At 40.3% G+C, this 23,143-nt stretch overlaps 1 long non-coding RNA gene across 1 annotated transcript in view; it reads right to left on the minus strand.

Annotated features, from left to right (window-relative positions):
* Positions 1–13,866: 13,866 nt before the first annotated feature.
* The window catches only part of LOC141577103 (uncharacterized), a 28,647-nt gene continuing 19,370 nt past the window's right edge, over positions 13,867–23,143 (minus strand). Inside the window, exons 2-3 of the long non-coding RNA XR_012505676.1 lie at positions 19,759–19,840; positions 13,867–16,438 (exon numbers count right to left, since the gene is read on the minus strand). This is a non-coding gene — a long non-coding RNA (uncharacterized LOC141577103). The remainder of the gene's footprint in view (positions 16,439–19,758; positions 19,841–23,143) is intronic.

The following is a 23,143-nucleotide window of genomic DNA, read 5'->3' on the forward strand; positions in this document are numbered from 1 at the left end:
TTGAAATCTGTGAGCCCTGCCTCAGCCCCATTGCTTCTGGGAGGCGTTGGTAACACAATAACGTGCTTTGAAGGCAGCTCTCCCACGTGGGGAAGGCTGTCACGTGGAAGCTGTTTACACAGTCATCTGAACATCTTTCCGTCTCACTGGAGACTTCCCCACAAAAGCCCTCTTGTTCTTTTATAGCTCAAGGTGGACTGCTTACTAAGAAAGAATTTCTTTTTTCCTCAAAAAAAACTAGAGCCAAGAGGAAACCTTTCATTTGTGTTGTTTGAGTTCTATTAAACAGTACCAAATATTCTAGGAAATAGCATTATTTTTTTTTTAAATAGTTTGCAAATTTACTTGGGAGGGAAAACAATGAGATATTGCAAGCCCTGAAAGAAGCAGATTGATTTCTAAATAATAAAGTAATTCAGATCAATTCAGTGTGACAAATACTCATTGAGGGCCTGCTATGTACATGCACGGCCAAGTTCTGTGGGAAACAGTGAAACAGTAATAGATCCTTGTCCGCAAGAGTTTCTAACCCACACCTTGCCTGAATTCCACTTTTCTGGGGCTGTGTGCTTCCCAGGACATCATCTGCAGGTCTTCAAATACCTGTATGATCAGCACACTGTGGCCTCGTGAACAAGTGGTAGCATTCCCATCAGCATAATGTGATGTCACCACAGCTGACCACTAACAGTCCACTGTAAAGGACGGAGGGAGAGGACTAGGATGGTGGCAGGTGCACAGAGACATGGCTATTACTGAGAAAGAGAAGGAGCAATATAATTAAAATTGCTTACGGAATGAAGCCACTACATTTCACCCGGATCCTTTCAGATCCCCAGTTTGTTTCAACTTCAAGCACTAACGTACAACTCTTAATAATTTATGTCTTAAGACTTTTCACCTGGGGCACTTAAAACCAACGTAAACATGAATTTACTCCAGTATGTACTCCCACACACCATGCTAAATGAAGGCAAAATTTAGCATGTGAAAATGCAAGGAGGAGAGATTTTTATGTAAATAAATATGCATGTAAAATAAACACATCATTTTATTTTTAAGTAAGTAAGTAAAAATAAGCAAAACAACATCACTGTTACAACAGGTGTGATTTTGGGAACATCCTTTCCAACATCTCTCTTTTCCTATATGTCACGGGTAGATGTTATAGATTATATGTAGGACATATGTAAGTCATATAAAAATGTATATGCATAATATACATGCATTATCTATGAAGAGAAATGATTTTATATAAGCGCATACGCAAGGTACAAGTGCAAACACAAGTTACACTTGTGAGATTTGCCCGCTTGCTTGCTAGTGTGAGTGATGCCAGAATCGCTGATGATTGATGAAGTTCCTCCCTTCCCCCCCTGCAGGAAGGGCTCACGTGGACACGCCCTAAAATCCCTCAGAGAGCCTTCCTCACAAGGACAGAACGGCGGTGGGAATCATTGAGGAAACGCTCCCTCAGAAGAACTGGTGAGTAATATCCCTAATAAGGGATAGTTCATGCAATTTGACAATTTTGGTTTTGAGAATTTAGAGAAAAGCTATCCATCACCTAAAAAAAAAAAAAGACCCCCCCATGAGGAAGGATGGTGCAGTTCCAGGCTTCCGTAACGGGGGGTTACGCAGGATGCCAAGTCAGAGCCAAAGACCAACTCTGTCTCTCAGAGCTCGCGCGGCTTCTGTCAGCAACTCCGTGGGGAGGCAGTGTACTATGGGGCGCTCCCCCCGGGGAGTGGAGCCAAATTCGCCGTCGTTCTTCCACACATCCCCACGTCTGGGCCACGTATGCTCCCAACTCCGTGGATTATTCGATGGGATCGAAGAGCCTTTTGAAGGAGATTCTGAATTTTCTGCAATTAAGGTAAGTGGAAACTTTTTCAATTAATTAAGTAAAATAAGAGAGATCTGAATACATTTTTCCGCCAAATTTGTAATGCATTGTCTACTAAGTAGAAATGAGAGGAGTAACCTATAGACAGAGATAAAACATCAATATTGATTAGGTGTTGCCAGGGCTGCTAGCTATGTGGCTCAGCTCCACTGGACACGCTTCACATAGTGCCGCTGGCCCGCGGTGGCACTGATGAATGTATAGAATTTGTTACGTGTGTTATTTTGCTACGTATTGTTATAGAACTGTTGATGTACGTGGAACAATTTTATGGTTTTTAAAGGCTATAGAGTGCTAACCTTGCATAAATGCACCATAATTTACCTAATCAATCTTCTGTGGATGTGCGTTTTAATCTCTTGTTTTCCTATTACAATAATGCTCTAATGAGCAACTTTCTACTTGTATTCTTGTGCATCTTCTACTTACTTCAGGTAAGTGCCTAGAAGCAGAATTAATGGATAAAAAACTATTCACATTTAAAATTGTTCGTTTGTCTCTTGCTTAAATGTTCGGTAGCTCATGCACAGGTGGAAAGCAAATATTAGGCTGAATTGTTCGTTTCCTTTGTTAACGTTATAGCCAAGGTTTGAATGCCCCCCTTGTTCTGGCCAGTTCTGTAAGTGTCGGTGTCTGTGTGTGTATGAATTGTGATGGGAAGGAATTGGTGGCTGTTGTGGACACACTGGCAAGCTGAACGCCAACACTTTTGCCTCCTGGGTACCCAGCTAGACACTACATAACCCATCTTTCCTTATGGTTAATTTTGATCCTGGGACTGGGTCCTGGACAATGAAAGTAGGAAGAAATAGGTATCACTTCAAGGTCTGGCCCATGAAAAACCTCCCACAGGAATCTCCAGTTTCTTTCTCTTTTCCCATCTACCCGCTAAGTGCAGAGTTATGTGAGACCCTGAAGAGTTGCATGAGATGCAACCTCCCTCCACCATCCATCCTTTCCTTACCACCAACCTGCTTTGGACAGTGAAAAACTACTTTTTATTGTATTAAGCCACTGGTTCGAGTATTTGTTTTAATAGCAGTTAACCTATCATGACTACTACAGATGTTGTTTCGCCAGAGTATATATTTTGATACTTTGAGATGTTGCAAGTAGCCACCAATCTGACTTACTTTACTTTTAGCAAGCAATTTAGAACTAGGTTGGATCAGAGCACAAGAATTAGCCTATGAATTGTATCTGAAACCAGGTTACATGAGCCATATTTCAGCAGGAGGTTAACAAGAAGCTTAGAATCATAAAGGAATATTAACTAAAAAGCAATGGTGAGAGTTGAAGGTTTGCTCGCAAATACCCAGGCAGAGAGTCCCCTGTTAGTGGCTTCTTGCTAGTGACTTTCAAAGGCTGCCCAATTGCACACAGAGTCTCCCTGGAGCAAAATAAGTCAGGATAAGCCTTGGGGATTCGTGGAAAAGAGCATGTGCTGGAAGCCTGGGGTACAGTTCCCAGGCTGTATCTGCCATTGACATGCTGTGATCTTGGAAAAGTAACTTTCCTTCTCAGAATATGAAGATCCTCCTATATGAAAGAAGCCTGTTGAAATAGATCTGAGACTGCAAACAAATATACATCCTGTTTATTAACGCTGACTGATCATGGGTCTCCGCTGAAAAGAATTCTGAGGCTACATCAAGACTTAGAAAAAAGTGCCACGCTTTGAGCGCCCAAGCAGGGTCTTATAGTGGCATACGTGTCATATTTTGTCAAGTTTGTATTTGCCGAGTCTAGGGATCCTAGAAAGGGCACTCAGTGTTTATTCTTATATTTCAATTTGATTTTAGTTTCTTAGATCTGAAGAGAAATAGCAGAAGGCTCTAAGTTAATATCGGGAGTGATGTAGTACAGTATGAGCTTTAAAGTTTAACAAACCAAGTTCAGATCCTTGTTCTCTCACTGTCTCGTTTGTGAGATGCGGGACAGATTATTTATTCTCTCTATGCTTCACTTACCTCATCTTCACGGGTCAAAAAACGGTATCTTGTAGGTTCTTAATTGCAATGAAAAAAAATAATGTATATAAAAAGTCAAGTGCCAACCTTGCTACAAGGTAAATATTGCACGTGTGGTAATAAGTCTTGCAGTTACTGTCGGGAAGGAGCGTGTTAAGTGTGACAGCGCGAGGAGATGGGGGAGGGAGCTCTTGAGGGAATTCTTCATAATCATGGCTCATGGTTGGAGAATGGAGAAACTTGGCAGTGCCTAGAAATCATGGACTTTATATCATCTTGCCAGATTCTCCATTAGTTAAGATTTCTAGTTTTAGCCAGTTTGAGCCCTCTCCTAAGTCATAATTTCCTTTTCTGCAGCAGGATAACAAGAGTTGAAACTTCCTTCTTGACCAGGTACCATGAGGCAGGCGTTGTGCAAGCATCTTCACATTCAGTGTTTTACACAATCCTGAGAAGAGCCCAGGAAGGCAGATTTATTAGCCCCATGGAAAAATGGAGACTTATTGTGCCCATGTTCACCCAGCTAGGAGGCAGAAAAGCTGAGACTAGAACCCCAGCCTACCTGGGGCCAAATATCTGATCTTAAATACTCACCATGTTACATATCTCAGAACCTTATGAGAGGAAATAAATAAAGGAAGATAATGTAGTGCCTGAAACATGCTAAGACTAGTTATGACTTCTCACCCCTGACTCAGCATCACCTTCAAGCTGCCTCCCAGGGTATCCATAGAAACACCTTCTTGCCTTAATGGTGGGACCTCAGCTGTCAGACTCTGATGCTTAGGTGTGCTGTTCCATATTGAATTTACATTTTTAGATCCAACTGAGGGCTGAATTTTGTGAAACATTTTAGTCGTCGACCACCTCCATGCTCTCCTCTTAAAGTTTTTCAAAATTGTATGGGTTTCCAGTGACCACAGTAGCACATGGCTACATCCATAGATGCCTCTGAAGGAGAGCGAGAGGTTTCTTAGTGAAAGAATCTCCAAAAGGTCCATAGAGGATGTTTGTGCATCCTCAGTATTTGTTCTATCCCCAAAAAAAGTCTGACAAAGGAATACTGGCTATCACTTTGATACCTACAGGGAACCCCCCCCCCAACACACACACACACAGACCCCACCAGGAACATGCCTTACCTTACAACTGAAAATGCGATATCCTCTTTCATCTTTTTTCAGCAAGGTTATTTCCTTCATTGATTTTTTTGTTTGTTTCTTTAAAAAGCTGAATTAAAGGGCTTTTCCTCTAAGTGGCCCATGGAATGAAAATCTTTACTGCTTTACATATTGTATTTTGCTGAAGCAGTCAGTTCCCAAAGCCAATTCATAAGAATTCTAACTCGGTAATGGAAAGAGCTGCCATTTGTAGACCCTGTACTATGTGCCAGGTAATCAGGTGTTTTAGAAACACAACAACCTTGTGAGCAAGATACTATCACCGTCTTAACTTACCAGAGAAGACAATAAGGCTTAGAGAAATTAAATCACTCCCTAATAGCACACAGCCAACAAGGGGCAGGGTCTGCCTGTCCAGGCAGCCTGAGCACTTGACTATTGTGTATATTTCTCTCTCATCTTTCTATTCTTATTGCTGAATCCACATGAATAAATATTAAAAATAAGGGCTTATATTTATCGAGTGTCTGTTGTGTGCTGTGCACTATTGTACATTATTTATGTCATAATTACTTTTATTCTTATCACAGGCCTATAAATTATGTATATTATTTGTCCCCATTTTATAGATTTCTAGTGAGACATGAAGAAATGAAATTACTTGTCCAAAGTTATACAGATGAGTTAGTAATAGCGCCAAGATTTCTAGCAAGTCAGTGTGTGTGTTTAACCACACAGTGTACCATCTGGACTAGAAACACAGGCTTCTTCACTCCTCCTGTTTGAACCTACTTAACATACACACTGTCTTGTATTTTTCCACTCCCAAAGAGTATATACTGTTTCAACACATTTTATGTTTCCGTCTCACTAATAGTTTTTCTTCTCTCAGCAGATAGACTTTGGAGGTGTACATATATTTCTGTGAACTTATTCCACACACGCAAAGGGAGCAAATATCATGTATTTATCTCAGGAGAAACCTGGAACTCCCAGGCCTGACTAGCCTCCAAGTACTCCCCAAGTGGAAATTTTGAAAGAAAAAATATGTTGCTATTTCTGACCGCCTCTTCATTCCCAGAGTGCTTCGCTTCTCACGCGCACTTGCACGGCCAGCTCCTCGGCTCCTGTAGAGCACTGACTCATTATTGATGCACAGTTGCATCTCCTCTTGTTTTATTCGGAACCAGTATGCACTCTCTAGTTCTTCTTTCACTTCTTTTCCATTTAGTTTCCACATCATCCACTGGGTTTCTGGCTCCATAGTATGTTTCCAATGAGGTAGGACACATTTGGAAATAGCCTAGAAGCCTAATGAGAGCTCACGTGACGCCCATGGCTATCTGCCATCGTGAGACTCTTCTGAGATGTTGCCCTTAGAATTCTACTGCCCCACACTCCCTGTCATCTTGTTTAAGTCCCCCACAACAAATTTATCTTTCCTTTAATCAAAAGGATCAATACAAACATTTTTTAATGGATACTTGAAGGACTGGGATGTGTTTGTTCCAATGTTAATAGGGTCAAAGAATTCAGTGTCAGGAATGATGGAGATGGAATCAAAACTTCTCAGTTCTAGTGTGACCGTATAGTTATAAGATTTGCCCCCCCCCCAATATTAGAGACTAGAACACTTGTTACACATGCTTCACAGGGCTTTTGGACATTCACCTCCAGGTATGCACAAGAAAGGATTGTGGAATTATTAAGGGCTGTACAGATGGAACCCCCTCTGGGCAAGCTCTACACTCTCTAGTGGGGCTGAGGTTCAGTGAGAGCCATAGTCGATGGGCCACACGCCTTCCAGCAAGCAGGACAAGCCAAGTGACAGAAGCCATCATCAGGTGAACTGAATTTACTGAGCACTTGCTGCAGAGCATCCACTTCACTAGGAGTCAGAAGGAGGGAGGGGAAAAAGCATAGTAAGTCAGTCAAAGCATGCTTGCAGAAGCCTGTTACATGCCAGCCACGGAGATAGGTCCTGGGCATCTGTGAAAGGCTATGTAGCAGAGCCTCCTGGAAGCCAAACAAACAGGAAGCTTCAGCATAATGAAATGAAAAATAATAGAGGATCCTAGGGCACCACATCAGAGGGATATTTGACTCAGGCTAATGGTATAAGGGAAGGCTTCCCACAGGAGGTACCATGTACAATGATACCCAAAGAAAGGCGTATTCATTTTCTAGGGTTGTTGTAGCAAAGTCCCACAAACCAGTTAACCTAAAACAACAGAAGTGTAATGTCACAGATCAGGAGGCTGGAAATCCAAAATCAGCTTGTCCGCAGTATAGGTTTTATCTGGAGTCTCACGACAGAAAGTGTCCCCTTCCTCTCGCCTAGCTTCTGGCGGCTGCAGGCAATCCTTGGTGTCTTTTGGCTTAAAAATGCATCATTCTAATCTCTGACTTCATCCTCACATTGGCTTCTCTGCTTCTCTGTAGATCCTTCTCTGTTTCTTATAAGGACATCCTCTTTGGATTTAGCATCCACTCTAATCCAATATAATCTCATCTCATTCTTACCGTAATTACATCTGCAAAGATCCTATTTACAAATAAAGTCTTATTCTGAGATTCCAGGTGGACATGAATTTTGGGCGGACATTATGTAATTGATACAAAGGAGAAGGAACTATTTTATAGCGTAACGGGTGAAAGGGCATTCCAGGGAAAGAGAACAGAATATGCAAAGGCCTAGAATGAAGAAAGAGACTGGCATGCTCAAGAAATTTTTTTAAAATGTTAATGTGGTTTTAGGAAGAAGGGCTAAGGAGAGAGTTAAAAGAAGCAAAGATGGCCAGAGTATAGGTCTTCAAATTAAGCCAAAAGATTTGGACTTTTTCTCTGAGAGCAATGAGGGGCAATGATAGGTTTCAAATAGCATATTAACGTGATACATACTGTGTTTCAGAGAAATGATCCTGGCCTTGGGCAGAGAATTAAGTGTGAAGAGAGTAAAGGACTAGAGCCTAGTAGGGAGTCTGCTGCTGGAGTGGAGGTGAGACAGGAGGGTGACTTGAGTCATAGGAGTGGCCATGGAGACGAAAATAAGATATGTACCTGGGAAAGGAACAAGATGTTTAGTTAAAAAGGACTTGCAGGACTTGGCAATTAAAAAAAACTATAAATAAGTGATCTGATAGATGTTAACCAAGCTTCCTTTTGGCAATCATTTTGTAATACATACATCTATTAAATCGTTATGTTGGACACCTTAAACTAATGCAGCATTGGGTGTCACTTATATCTCAATAAAACTGGAGGGAAAGCAAGAAAAAGAAAAGGAGAAAGAAAGGGCTTGCAGGGGTTAAAGTTAAGGGGAAGGCATAGAGGTACAGATTTTTATATACCTTCAGTTTTTATGGATTTTTTTTCCCCATAGCCTAGTAGCTGACTAAATTTCCAGTGGATTACAGTGATTTTCCTCAGAGATACAAGTGTTTAATATAAAGAGTGTCAATATTGGGACAATTTCTTTAGATCATCCTGTGTTAATTAGGATTCTTTTGCTTCAAAGCAACAGTAATTGAATATTAACTAATATAAAAAAAAATGAAAGGATACATTTACACACATCCTGAAAAGTCGACTACAGGCTTGGCTAGATCTCATGGTTCAAACACAATATTCACACTTTTTTTTTTCTTTTTCTGTCCCTCAACTACACTTCTTTTTTTTCCCCCAAGCCTGGCTTTATTCTTATCTAAGCTGTTTCTCTGATGGTAGGAAGAAAGGGTGCTTTATCTTCAGCTCACATCAACCTCATACTCAAAGCCCCTCAGATAGAAGAGAGAGTCTCCTCCCCTGACTTTGTTCAATTTCTTGAGAAAAGTAATTGTCCCAGATCAGATCTCATTTTCATCCCTCAACCAGTTGCTGCCCTTGAGTGAATGGAATGCTCTGTTAGGCTTGGATCAAGTGACAAAATTTGGGCATGAGTAAACTCATCTGAGCCTCATGGACCATGAAGATTACTATGGAATAAGTAAGAGGTGGTTCCCCAAATGAAGGGCTATGAAGCACACAAAAATAATAACCAAAAGTAACAGATACTAAACACACAAACTGCAGTGGTTCTAAGCAAAAGCAGTTGTCTTAAGGCAAGGTCAGGATAATATTCTTAATTCATAATTTATTCCATCACCTTTTCCTATTGCCTAATTCATCCATCCATCCATCCATTCCATTCACTACACATTACGAAGTACCCACCATATGAGAGTAGCTAAGGAACTCAAAACTAAATAACATGTGATTTTTGTACTCTAGTTGGCTGTGATCAAAAAAAGGAAGACAGATATTGTAAATACATATTTGGGTAGAAATTAGGCCAGATGCAGAGATACTAGTTTATTAATATGGATCAATTCATTTTTGCTCAATGGATGAATAAGTGAATAGATGAGCCCAACCTGCTTCAATAAAATATTTGTTTTCAGAAAAAGTGGGGAAGACAAATGCTTCATAACTTCTGAGCAGGTCAGAATGAAATATTCCATAACAGTATAAATAATGAACTGCTAAATACTGAATATGGGGTGAATATTCCATTGGGAAATTCATGAGCAATGTTGTGAAAATGTGGCATTTCGATGGGGACTTAAAGAATGAAAAAAGATTCAATACCTAGAAGATTGTTCCAAGCTGGGAGAATACCAGGTATACAAGGCAAGTTATGAAATCATCTGAACAGCTGAAAACAATGATAGCTAACTTGTATGGCCAAAATACAGGATACCTAGATTAGAGAAAGGGGTATGACTAGAAAGATGGTTTGGAGATAAAGTATGAGGAACATTAGACTGCAGACCAAGAAATGTCAACTATTTTCCATAGATATTTTGAAATCAGGGCAGTTTGAAGTCAAGAAACTGAGTCATTTTTAAAAATAATTCGAAGATAACTTGGAGAAGAATAAGTGGGACTCGTGTGTTGTCCCCAAAGTCAATCCAACTCTTTGGATCATGCCATTTAGCATCTACATCTCTGGGAATCTCTGGAGAAATTAGGCATTCTTAAAAATTGTAAAAGTCATTTTCTCTGAAGAAAATAGACTTCCACTAGCTGAGCACTTAGTAGTAAAAATTACTTTTTTAGAACCGTCACCATTCCTAGAGAAAAGCCAACTCTGTGGTTGCATGGCCTACTTTGCTTCCATTTATTCAAGACTAAGTTGCAGCAAGGTCAGGGAACTCAGAGTCCTAAATACCTTCATGTTTCTACCTAATGCCACTGGGGGAAATCTCCAGACCCTTTTAGCACTCTCAGAGCTTCTGTCAAATGGTAAGTAAACCCACCTTTTAGCAGTCAGTCTGGAAATATGTTTGTTCCATTTCCACCTCTGTTAACATGCCCTCATTCCCACTTACTTTGTCAAGAGAAAAGAGAAATAGCAAGGAATTTGTGTTTGGGGGTATAAGAAAGGTATCCTGAAAAACAACTGCACTCTGAAAGAAAGGAAAGTGAGCCAATGTTCATCTTCAGATTGTATTTTATCCTCTTTGGGATAAGAGTTCAGAGACATCAGCACACAGCTGTGAACTGAGGTACACAGTACAGAGGAGAGTTTTAGACCCGTAGACTCACAGAGAGTGGCATTTCTCCATCTGCACTGGCGACAATATGATTCATGTAACCACACCACCTCTTCCCCGAAGACGCAGACAGCCCCCACATGAGATGTGATCTTGCTGCTGGCAAGTGGGATGTGAGTGATGAGCCCTTTGCATGGAAGGCATCAGTTCTCACTTTGGAAGGTCTGGCCCACACAGCCACCCCAGCCAGTCCCACGCATTCTCACCACCACCATAAGGAGAAATTCACAGAGTGTGAAAACAGGAAGAAACTTTGCAGACCACCACATTCTTTTTCCATGGAGAAAATAAGATCACTGAGGGATGCTGTTCACTGCTGGCCAGTGTTGATAATAAAGCTACCACTGCTTTGTATCTCTTGTATGTGAATAGCACTTTACAGTTTATGCAGCGTCTTCAGGCCTAGTCTCATCTCCATTTCTCACACTAAGTCAGTGAGGTGGTATTTATCATCTCTGTTTTATAGATGAGTAAACGAAGGCACAGAGGAGTTAAAGTAACTCATCTAGGGCCAAAGACCCGGCAAGAGTTAAGAGCTGAGCCTGGAACTGTGACATCCCGAGGATTAGGCCACAACCCTTACCTCTGCACTGCAGTGCCTCTCGAACAGTGTCCACCAAACGACCCCTTGTTTGGGGTATGTTGTTAGGAGAGGTTCCAAAGGAGAAGTCCAGGAGGTCTCCCTGAGCACCCGGGAAATCAGAAGCAAGGAGTTTCCAGTGAGTGTAAGACTGCACAAGAGTGAACATGGTGCAGCTGTAAGTACTGTTTATCACAGAAGAGTTACCAGGTAGCCAGGGACACTGGACCAACACACGTTTAATAGACGGAGAATTCAGAGTGAGCCACAACTCAGTGCTGAGCGGTTACAGCGACATTTGATAGGGAGGTTGAGAGGTGATGAGTGAAGGCTGAAGAAACAGAAAGGCTTACAATGAAGCCATACAGAGAGATGAAAAGCTGGGGCTTCGGCGGCACGTGAACCTGGGCACATCAGCCCAGCACCACCTCTGAATACCTGTGATTTTGGGTAAACTGCTGAAATGCTTTGAATCTCCATTTCCTCATCTGTAAAATGGGGCAACTCCTGTATCTTAGGGTTGTGATGAGGACCTAATGGGATAAAGTATATCAAGTTCTTAGCATAGGGTCTGGCACAGAGTCATTTCTATAAGACTTTAATAAAGATACAGAATTCACATTGGCCCAGCCGGGTAGGTAAGACGTTAGGAGCTGGTCCACTTGCTGGAAGTGCTGGCTGAGCAGAGAACGCAGCCACACATCTCTGTGCCTTGCTTTGGCACCCTGCTTGGGTACCAGCTTGGGTACAAGTACCAGGCTGACTGTTACACTGAGGACATCGATATTTGTAAATTGGTGCTTTTAGAGCTCAAGAAGAGCCTTAACCCTAGCCTGGGTTTGTAAAGGAAAGCACTGGAGCACTCTGAGGCCAAATATCAATACTTCTGAGCAGTGATGGCTAGAAACGGGAGACAATCTGGCTCTTCTAAGAATGCCAAAAATTTCTCAGAAATGTGAACAAGTGTCTAGGGCAGATTCTTCCTTTTCCTGTGGACAATCACTCAGAGAGCCCTTTTGGTCATACTACTGACTTTCAAATATTTATTTGATACTAGCTAATTTAGCCATGAATTGAGATAATACTAACACAGCAGGATTTGGTTATGCGTGTTTGGTTTAATAACCTAAGTAAGTACCTTAATGAGGGACAGTGCAACTCTGAAAACAATGGGCAGAGGTATGAGAAGGAGGTGGGAGAGTTGTATTAGTTTCCTGGGGTTGCTGTAACAAAAGTGCCACGGACTGGGTGGCTCAAACACAGAAATTTATTTTCTCAAAGTTCTGGAGGCTGCAAGTTTAAGATCTAAGTGTCAGCAGGGTTGGTTCCTTCTGAGCTCTTCCTCCATGGCTTGTAGATGGCTTTCTTCATGCTCACATGGCATTCTCCCTTCATGTGTGTTTTTGTTCACATTTCATCTTCTTATAAGGACACCAGTCACATTGGATGAAGGTCCACCCTAATGGCCTCATTTTAACTTATCTAACTCTTGCTCCAAATACAGTCACGTTCTGAGGTCCTGGGGGTTGAGACTCTGACACATGAATTTTGGGGGGACATAATTCAGCCCCTTAAAAGGATGCTAAAAAATATTTCAGATTCACTTGGCAGACCAAGAAACAAAAATTTCAGATGAGGCCATTGGTGGAAGATTCAAAATGAGACAAACAGAGGATGTTATCAGTATGACAACAGTCTGGGCCACAGTGAGCAACAGCCCAGAAGGAGCTTCCTGTGACAGAGGAGAGATGGACCGGGGTGGGGGGGTGGTGATAGTCAAACTTTCCTCATCTCAATTGACATGGCTTGATATTATCTTCAAGTTTCAGATAAAGTTCATTATCCACCACAACCTGATTTTGGCCTCTTGTTAGCACTGTCTTGGAATGAAGGAAGGGGCAACAGCAGTCAAGTTTTAAGGCCAAACAAAGGGAAGAGAGTTAAATGGCAGGGATAGGTGGTGACAGAACATCCAAGAGTGACAGAGGGAGGAGCTTTAAGCAGCAGTTCAGAGCAAGAATGGAGAGGAACAACCAGGACATACAATCCCTCCCTGGACATACTCAGAAATTTGGGGAGGGTCTGGGGTTTTCGTATTCATGCAGGATGGGGTTGACTTATTTTATATAAAGTTTGTCTTCTATATGAAGGATCTTAAGGGAGAAAACAGCATCTCTTAGACTAGAGTGGTTGAGCGTTGAGTGGAGAGAAGCTGAAAGCTGAGAGAGATTTGGGAGCCTGAGCCCACTCCTTGAAGTTGTTTCCATTTGCTCAACTACACGACAGAAGGAGCTTCACATTTTCACTTGACCACGGTCCAGCTCTTTGAAGGCGAGCAGTGCCCCTCCCATCCCTCATCCTAGGTTGTACTTATCTAAGCAGCACAGCCCTCGTCCTTCCCGCTGTCATTCATACACCACATTCTAATGTCCTCTGTCATTCTGGTTACTGTAGTCCAGATACACCCTTTCAGTGTCCACTGATGGTCTATCCCGTGGTACCTCCAAGTATACATCTCAACCTTCAGTTGGTAAAAAGGGCAAAAGAATAATTGCTAGGAGAGGTGAGTCAAGAAAACTAAAAAAAAATAAAAGGAATAATTATCTGATTCTGAAAGCGTCAAGAACCAATCATATAGTAATCTTTAATGAAAAAGAATATGAAAACAAATATACGTATGTATTTGCATGGCAGGGACATTATGTTGTACACCAGAAACTGGCACATTGTAACTGGTATATTTCAATTAAAAAAAAATCATATTCCATTAGGCCTAAGGGCCTGTTTTGGTAACCAGCATACATTAAACATTTTTCATAAAAAGATATGACACAAAGATTAACCAATAGATTTTAAACCTAAAAACAAATGTAAGAAACTGTGCTTAGTGGAGCAAAAATTATTTCTGTCTTGAAAGATGGGCCTATTTTTCTTGTGATCACGGAAGGGGTGATTTCTGAGAGCAGAAGCATAGCCAGGTCCATCAAAAATACCAGTCACAGAGAAACATTCATTTTCTGTTGACATCTCCCCAGGAGAAGGAATGAGAAACTGACATTAGCTTTAGATCTAAGCTGAGACTGCAGCATGAAATCATATGGACACTTGGGTGTTATCTTCCCCAAAGAATTTCATTTTATATAAATTGTAGGAAACCTGACACACATATTAAAATTTACTATGGTTGAATGAAAGTCAGGAAAAAAAAAAAGGAGACAAACGTTGCTTCCAGTAATAACATCCATTATCACCAGATACGTGTTTTGTTCTCTTGGGGGCATTTCCTGGCATAGATTTTCATGCCAACCCAAATGTTGTATTTTCAATGGACGTACATTAGTTGTATTCAGCCACAGAGAAGATCTGGCTAAACTAGAAGAAAAGCCTACTCTGTGTTTTTTGTTATGTTTTGTTTTTGCTTATTTGGTGTTTACCTTTATCACCATGAGCTCTGTGCAGTCAGGCGCCCATCAGCAACATTGGTAGGATGTCACTTTTGAGCAAGAGCCTTGAAACTGGCTGCTTGTAAAGTGAGAGAACCTCAAGACATCAGAGGGAATCCTTGGCATGCCACAAGCTCAGGTGTCAGTCTTAGCCCACAAGGTGCCCAAATGCACCCCAGGAGTGAGAAGCCTGGGCCCTGCTGTTTTCCTCTGCCTGGCCATTTCTAACTTTGTCCTAATGTTCTGTGTGTAGATATTAAAAGAGAGAGTTATGAGAATGCCATACTCATGCTTGAAAACCTATCAGAAACCTTAGAAATATCCAATCCAGTTTTACAATCAGCTAACTTTTGCAGAACTATCTTAGGGAAATATTCAGAGACTGAAATTATATGAATAAAGAGAAATATAAGCCTCAACCTAGTTGCTATCAGGAGATGAATGATAAATTACTTACTTAATTATTGTATAGCCACCTAAATGATACACTGTTATGCACCCCATAAAAAAGATATTTTCAGAGGCCAGTCCTTTGAGGCTCTAGCTTAAATGAAAAGGAGAGGACATGAAATTAAACATCATAATACCAATTTTATAATTTTAATTTATATATGTAAATATACACACTTGTATAACAAAGTTAAAATCACAGTGGCACATGGTAGGCACATGATAAATTGCTTAAAAATGAATTTACAACAAAATCTTAATTGTGTGTATGTTTGGAAGATTGATTTTGGTGGCTATGTTTCTTCTTCATACTTCTCTAAATTTTCCTGTTTGTTTACAATGAACAGTTAACTCTTATAGTCAAAAGCATCTGCAACATGAGGAGGGATAGTACTATTTCATATGAGCAAAGTATCATGGGGAAATGGAAGTAACTTGATCAAGTTTACAGCAGTATTAACAGTCTAGCTAGGGGAGGGTATAGCTCAAGTGGTAGAGCGCGTGCTTAGCATGCACCAGGTCCTGGGTTCAATCCCCAGTACCTCCACTAAAAATAAATGAACCTAATTACCTCCCCCCTACCAAAATAAAATAATTAACTAAACAGTCTAACTAGGAGTGCAATATGAACATCTTCTGTCCTGGGCCAGGAAACTTCCCATTGAACAAAACAGGAATTTTTCTGAATTACTGCCTGAAAACCAACCCTAAGCTCCTCCTATCATTGTTAAATGACAGAAGGCCGGGTTCTGTGTAGGTTCCTAGAGAGTCTCATTCTAGCTGTTAAGACCAAGGTCTTAGTCCTGGGACACAAATACAAGTAGCAATTTGTGTTCATTTGGTTTCCCGCCGTTGAGAACTCTGAGCAGAAGTGTGTCACTGGAGGAGCAAAGACAGGCTGGGTGAACCAGTGGACGCAGTAGAGCTGACCTGTCTCTTGGAGCTCACCTGGGGCATTATACTTTAATGTGTGTCAGAGTCATTTGACTTGAAGCTTGGTTCCAGAGACCAACTAGCAGTGTAATTAAATGGTCATAATAATGACCATGTCGACTTCAAGATCATTGTTTGTCAGACACTACTTTTAGTGACTCATGTAACTGATGTCACAGAACAAAGTCAAGATTCAAACCGTGGTCTGTCTGACTTCCGGACACGGACCCTTTTTTGTTTGTTTTGTAATTAAGACATCTTTAGAGCCGTTTAAGGTTTACAGCCACACTTAGGAGAGGATACCAGGATTTTTCGTATACCCTCTGCCTCCGCACACGCACAGCTTCCCTGATTTTCAGCGTCCCCCACCACAGCCGTCCGTTTGTTGTGATGATAATCTCCCAAAGTATATAGTTTCCAGGGGGGTCCGCTCTTGTACACCTGGTGGGTTGGGACAAACATACAATGACATGCATCTATCGTTACAATATCAAGAGTATTTTCACATATGAAGAGCCAAAGTACGGTAAATGGTAAGAAAATGGAATAAGATGTTGAAGCAGACTTTTAGCAGCAAGCATTATTTGGATTGAGAGAATCAAGGGCAGCTTTGTCTGGAGGAGTGACATCAGAAGGAATTCTGAAAGACGCTTTCGCCCCTGTGTTAAAGGAGCGTATTTAACTAGACCCTTTCACCTTTTAAGTCTCAGTTTAAGTGGCATTGCTGTAGCTGGAAGTGCAGTCTCTATTCAATTTTTAAAATATGTTGAATGTTGCCATATGAACATAAAGCTGCCTATAAATACTTACTGAAATTTTCAGGGTTTTGTGCCTTACAGAGATGTTTACACATAGTAGGTAATCCATAGTGATAATCATCTCAACACTAGGTACCAACATTTTGGAAAAAAGCATGCTGGGTTTCAGAGTCCTATTAGTACATTCCTCAAAGCTTAGAAATTTTTTTTAAAGGAAAAAAAAAGTCAGCCATGGAAATTTGGAAGAAGCACATCCAGAAAATAGTAATTAAGATTTTAAAAAAATAGATGAAATCAGCAAATAAGGCTTTTCTCCATAAATTGCCAATTACGATCCTTCAGCCCCTGGTTATATAATCTTGACTAGAATTACTTCTGCTTTTGGAGCCAAATCCCTAGAGTCTTGTGTTCTTGGCTGGTGCAGAGTAAAGTTATTGCAGGCAAACCTCCTAAATTCTGAATACAGCATTTTCCCACTTACTGCCCTCGCAGGTCTGTAAGGTAATGGGAAAGAAAGAAAAAGGAGGCAGTTTGAATTCCGGGTTCATTAAAAAGCAAAAGATAAAGTCGTTGTTGCATCTTGAACTTAATCGGATGTAATGATTTTCCTTGAGCTACAGAAAAGAAATTTCTCTAGATTTAGGTAATAGCATAAGCAGAAATGGAAAAATGAAGGCATTTACTTAGGAACTTTGACCTCCTTACCACAGTAACTAACCACACTGACAGGAAACCTAAAGAGAAGGGAAGTGCTCTAAAATCTACTTAATAAAATCTCACACTTGGAACATTGGATTGTACATCAAAAGACCGAGACCATGATTCTTGCTTCCCAAGAGACCTGTGCTATCTTGAGAATGTAGCTTCACACGGCCGCACTTCCTTTCCCCCATGCTAACCCAGAGCAGTGCTTCATTACGGAAGAGGTGAGAAAATACGAAAGTGTGCTATTAGTACTGGATAAAAGGTTTAAAATTAGATAAACATTTTGACCTTGGTAATTGCCTTCTGATCCCCCAACCAAACACAAAAACAGAAACAAACAAACCACTTGTAGGTGGGTGAAAATGACACGCTTAGATGCAGAGAGGCTTTATAGTCTGACAGCCTATAGCACTGAGTTAAAGCGCCTCTGTCTCCTTGTGGAGGCACTGGCATCGGCAGTCACTCCTGTAGCTGCTTGTATATATGCTGAGGCTGAAGCAGAATCGCGGAGAGCGTGCTGTGTAACTTTCGGATTCTAGCACTCCTCAGATTCAACCATTTCCTCTAATTTCCAGTTATCATTATTGACTCCTCCAGAAGCACAATTCACAGTTTATCGGCTTCAAGTAAAGAGATGTATCTTGCTTCTGTGGTCACTGACTAGGTTTCAGTATCTCATTAGAGGAGGTAGTAAGGGTGTAAGTGTGTGTGTGTGAGTGATACAGCCATATAGCTACTTGAAGTTTGGTTTAGAGAGCAAAACTTCTAAATTGTCATGATAAAATAGGCAATTTTTGTATATGCATACACATACATTCAACTTTTATCTTTGTTATTTTGGGCAAAGAGAGAGACTTGAGAGCTAGTGGTGATGGTGATGATCCCCACCCACATTTGGGACTGTCCATTTTCAACCTATTACAAAAAACAATTATCATCATCGTTCATAGAACAGAAATTAATTGGCACATCTTGAATCTCATACTGCAAGATCCAAGGTGCCTTACTTGGGACTTGTAATTAGCATATGTGAAATAATGTGCAGTGGTTTTGCGCTACAGCAAGGAATTAGCGAGGTTTAATTAATGTTTACTGAGCAGCACCAATCACAGAAGAATGTATATTGTATGGTAGGACATATAGCTTCTTGTATTCTGTCATTCCTAGTGCCTTTCATTTGATACTCTCCCTACTTGCCTGTCCCACTTGTCCTCTCCCCACAGCCTGGAACCAGTCTGAAGCTGGCAGGTTCCCATGTAGTTAGCCTCTCACTTGGCATGTGCAGCTGGAAGAGCTGCAGAGGCGCCAGTCGCACAGTGACAGTGAGTCTCAGAGAGCCACTACACCCCTGGCTGCTCACAGTCGCCAGATGACTGGGAAACATTTAAAATGATGATTTCTAGATTTGGGTATCCTTTAAAACAGCAAATAGAATTTTATTTTATTCCAGGGTTTTATTTATTCACTTATTTAACAGGTATTTATCACACATTTTCTTGTACTAGGTCCTGGACACCTAATCTCTATTCACTCTTCTTCATAAGCCTAGAGTCAATTATTTGGTATTAAAATCATGCCATTCAAACACTATTTGGGTGTTTCTCTCTCTCTCTCTCTTTCACTGCTCTGTATTTCATGAGTCTTCTGCATGGGTGTCCTCCTCCTCTTTCTCTGCCTAACAAAGTGCAAGCCATTCTGAAAATCTCAAATCCAGTGCCAAGTCCATGAGGTCCTTTCAGATCACCTCAACGATAAATGATTTTTGTTTGATCAGATAGCCTACTGACTTTATTGTATTTATACCACTCATAATGGACACTGTATAATCCCTTCCCCTTGATTGTGGGCTGGACCTAGTGACTTAATTCCAGTGAATAGATTATGGAAAAAATGATGAGACATCACTACTGAGATGAGGCTGTAAAAGACTTTTCTCTTGCTCATACTTTCTCTTTACTGCTCTCTGTCACTTAACTCTGATGGAAGATGGTACCATATTATGGACTGCCTTATAGCGATGTTCATGTGAGAGACTGAAGGTAGCCTCAGGCCATAAGCAGAGAAGAAATGAATCTGGTCAGCAGTCTTGTGAGTCAGCTTGGTAGTGGGTAAACTTCATCTGAGTGTTGCAATAACCATGGCCCCAACTACCATCTTAATTCTAGCCGTTCAGGAGACTCTGAGCCAGGGGACCTATCCAGGAAAGGATTTTTGACCCACAGAAGTTATGAGATAAGTGTTGTTTTAGCCCACTAAATTTTGGAACTCTGTTACACGGCAAATATACCTGATACAAACCTGCAACTGTCGTAGCTCCATATCATACAGTCTTTCATTCATCAAGCATTTAGTGGGTATCTCCTCTTCCTTCTGCCAGGCGCTGTGTTAGGCAAGATGAAACAGAGAGGAAAAGAGGAAGGAGAGGCAGTATGATGTTACTGTTAAGAAACAAGATCCAAGTAAAAGTGTAAAATAGTATATGTTTTTGGATTTCTTGTATTATTTACATGACATTGTTTTTGAAATCCATGCATGATGTAGCTCGTAGCCATCATTTTTCCATTTAAGTTACTTAAGTAAGTAGCTTATTAAATAAATAAACCACAATTAATTCTTACATCCTATTTCTGGTGAACACTTTGGTTGGTTCTGTATTTTTCCTATGATGTATACAATTTTCTAATAGTCTGCTTAGGATGTTTGCTCCTACATTGTTTAGGGAAAAGTAGTGTAGCTTTATTTCTTGTACTGCCTTTGATTATTCTCAGTTCCTATCGACACTTTCCCACTAATCTGAAATACTCAAGATGTACTACTTTCTTTTTTTCTATTATTAGAGAAAAAACATGTGGGGTTTGAGTTATTTGTTCATTAAATGTTAGTTTAACTCATTTGGCCTGAAGTTTTCTTTGTGGGAAGATTTTCAAGGGTTAATTCAACTTCTTTGATGACTATTGGATAATTTACCTTTTCTGTTTCTTCTTGAATCAGTTGTGGTAATTTGTGTCTTTTAGAGTTTACTCCATTTCATCTACATTTTCAAGCTTATTGGCATGAAATTGTTCAATATATACTTATTTTTTGACTTTTGCCTTATCTGTAGATATATCATGTTTTAATACTTATTAGTCTGTTCAAAGGTTTATTTTATTTTGTCAACATAAAAATTATTGTATCTATTGAGCCTTTCTATTTTATTTATCTTTATTTCTATGATTTATGATTTTTCTTTAATATTTCCTTTCTCTTAGTTTCCTTATGCTTATTCTGCATTTTCTTTTTATGGTGAATCCTCAGTACATCTGAAATGAATTTATTGGCTCTCAGTTCGGAATCACCCTTCTTTTGCCCTGTTTCATGATGCTGGAGCTGGACTTTGCAAATCAAATTTCTCCTTTTCCAGGTATCTCAATGTTAGATTCTGACATAAGGGGCACTGGAAGGAAACCACAAGGAAGGAGCAAGGAGAAGTCACTTGCTTCTTTCTATTTTTCCGCAGTAGCAGGTGGACTGGTGCGTGGTTGGTCGCTGCAGCCTTCCCAGCGACGGCGGTCAGTGCCGCGCGCATCTGTCCGCCCAGAAATGCTCTTCACCGTGGGGGCATGCTGCTCTCCTGATCCTGCAGAGTGGCCTTTAGCAGCCACCATGGCTGGTGTGTTTTTGGAAAACCTGTGCCTTCTCTCAGAGGTCTAGATTTTATCATCCTAGAGGCTCTCATCTGTGTATCTTCCTTGCTCATTTTGAGCTCCGTCAGCCCTGAGGGTGGGGGCTGCTTTCTGCAGTAGTTCACCACTTTATCTCAGTTAACAACTCTTTATATTAAATATTCCCTCTTCAAATTTCTGGTGTGGTTTCTGTCTCCTAACTGGACCCTGGTTTATTTAATTCATTAATAATCACCCTTTCTTCTCTTAAAAATTTAAGGCAGTAAAATCACCTCCACCTGTATGTCAGTACCCACAAACTGTGCCGCTTAAATTTGTATTTTATTTATGACTAAGTAATAAATATTTTTAAATTTCCACTCTGATTTCCTCTTTGTTCCAGACATAGAACAATATGTTTCAAACCACTTTTTTTCCTAAGTGGATTATTTATTGTTAGTATTTTTCTAATTATGTTGTTATACATTCAAAAACCATTATCTGAATGATACCAACTGTGTATAGTGTAGTGATGCTTGCTTTTAGGTCTGTTGGTAAAGACTATTTCATCTCCAGTTATAGGATTATTTCAGTTATCTCCTACTGAATAATAAAATCTCCCCAAATTTGGTCGCTGAAATAATAATTTTTTTTATCTCTCACAGTTTTACAACTTGACTTAGACTAGAGATTAGAGACTAATATGCAGTTTCAGGGAGATGGGGGCTGGTACTGGAAATATCTTAAGGCTTGAGAGAGGCAGAAATCCAAGAAAGCATCTTCAGCCATATTTCTGGCATCTCAGTTGGAAGAACTGAAATATCTGGGGACTGGATGGGCATCTCTATCCTGGTGTTCACTCCACGTGACTAGCTTAGGATTCTTTACAGTATGGTGGTCCCCAGGTAACTGGACTTCTTACATGGGGGCTGCTGGTTTGCCCTAGAACAGACATTCCTGTTGACCAAGGTGGAAGCTGGAAGCTGCAAGGGAGTCACATAGCATCCCACCGTACTGGTCACACAAGGCGTTCCCAAATTCGGTGTATGTAGGACTACCCAGGATATGAGCACCCAGAGGTGTGGTCCATTTCACAGTCATCTTTGGAGACTGTAAAGATGTTCTTGCGTGGCCATTAGGAGGTTAAATGTGCTCTTCCAATTTTCTTTATCTTACTGTTTCATTTTTGTCCACCTAGATTTCCTCTTTGTCCCATCTATTGTTTAGAATTCTCTTCTAACTGTATTGTTTTTGTTCTCTAACTGTATCAAGCTATGCTCATAATAGTCTGAATGATACCAATTCTTCTGAAGTGTGGTGTGACTTGTCTGCTATACCAGTATCTTAGAGAGTTGTTAAAAAATGTTCTATGTGAAATTCAGATAGTTAATTCTATTTAAAGTTCTGTCAATATTTGCTTTCTAGTTTTTGAAGGTATATTACACACATTTGGAATTTTTTATTTCCCTAATATATTGAATATTTTATCATTTGCTTCTCTATATTATTTATTTTTAATGATTTTTTGCCTTAAAGCTTACGGTATTTACATAAATACACTATTCCAATTTTGGCTATTATTGGCCTGTTACTTTTACTTTCAACTTCCCTGTGTCCCTAAATGTTAAGTTTTTTCTCTGGTAAAGCACACATAGTTCTGTTTATTGTTTTGTATTCAATCCATTCCAACAATTTTCATATTTTAACTGGAGAGTTTGGTTAATTTAAATTAATTGTGTTATGTTTATATTTGGATTTTACCATTTATTATACCTTCAATTTGGCTATATCTTCAGGAATTTTTTTGACTTTTTTTCACTTATTTCTTGATTTCTGTCACCCTAATTGAGTAGTAGTTTGGATTTCTAAAACAGCTTTCTTGAGATGTAATTTGATATACACAGAACTGCACATAATGTGTAGTTTGATGAGTTTGGACACATGCAAACACCTGCGATACCGTCACCACAATCAAGGCAATAGACGCCTCCCAGAGTCTCCTTGTGGCCCTTTGGGGTTTTTTGGTTTGTTCTTATTTG

The sequence above is a fragment of the Camelus bactrianus genome, chromosome 3, assembly GCF_048773025.1.
Source record: "Camelus bactrianus isolate YW-2024 breed Bactrian camel chromosome 3, ASM4877302v1, whole genome shotgun sequence".
NCBI classification, from domain to species: Eukaryota; Metazoa; Chordata; class Mammalia; order Artiodactyla; family Camelidae; genus Camelus; species Camelus bactrianus.